General features: G+C 39.1%; 1 pseudogene; it reads right to left on the bottom strand.

Annotated features, from left to right (window-relative positions):
- Positions 1 to 336: 336 nt before the first annotated feature.
- On the bottom strand, positions 337 to 451 carry LOC128641523 (uncharacterized; annotated as a pseudogene).
- Positions 452 to 1,037: the final 586 nt, after the last annotated feature.

Genomic DNA, 1,037 nt, shown 5'->3' with positions numbered 1-1,037 from the left:
GATTCTTTATTACATAGGATAAGTTCCTATTAAACATTATAGCTACTCCACATTTCCTATTATTACAGGGGGTTGCTATAATATCAGTAATCCAGTTCGTTTGAAGCTTTTGAATTTCTGTAGCCTTCAAATGCAGCTCTTGTAAAAAAATAATATCTGGCTTGTGACGTTTTAGCAGCCTAAGCACATTCTTTCTTTTTATGGGCGAGGTAATAACTCCTACGTTCCAAGACACACAGTTCAACATTCAGACTCCAAGTTTAAAACGAAAAAACTTCATTATCCTTAACAGTTTATTTTCTACCTCTTTTTCCGGGAGTGAGATCCAGTCTGTCCGGCCTACCGCGCCTGGTGTTCCCCGGCGGTCGCCCAACCCGGTACTGACCAGGCCCAGCCTTGCTCCACTTCCGAGATCTGACGGGATCGGGTGTTCAAGGCCGTTACGGTAGCCCTGTAACAGACAATATAAGGCCATCAGGACAGGGGAAGAGAGAGAAAGAAAAAAAAAAAAAAGGGAAGAAAAATACAGGAGAAAAAGAGGAGAGAAGGAAAAAAAAAAAGGGGATTTAAAAAAAAGAGGGAAACCCCCCTTTCCACCAACAAAATAAAAATCATCTCTGACTTTCATTTTTATATTTCCAAATTTTTAGAAGACCTGAGTACTTATCATAGCGCTATACCTTTTTCTGAACAGTATTTTTTTGCTTCTATTGCCATAACTTTCCTTTTTGAGGAAGTTTCACTTGAGAAATCCTGAAATAAAAAGACTGGATTTTTACCTATCTTAAACCCCTGAATCTTTCTATAGTGTCTCATAATCTGTAATTTATGTTGAAAATGTAAGTACTTGACTATCACCATTCTAGGGCGTGGGTTGCCTTCTTGAGATTCCCTTACAATTCCTGTTCTGTGTGCTCTTTCTACGTGTATTTTTTCAGCGGGCTGCACTCCAAGTAATTGAGGTAGAGTGACTGAGGCAAATGTTACCAAATCTTGATACTCACTTGACTCAGGCAGTCCAATTATGCGTATATTAT

Source organism: Bombina bombina, chromosome 10, assembly GCF_027579735.1.
Source record: "Bombina bombina isolate aBomBom1 chromosome 10, aBomBom1.pri, whole genome shotgun sequence".
Lineage (NCBI taxonomy): Eukaryota > Metazoa > Chordata > Amphibia > Anura > Bombinatoridae > Bombina > Bombina bombina.
Note: the sequence above shows the minus strand (reverse complement) of the source record. Positions and strands in the feature narration are given on the sequence as shown.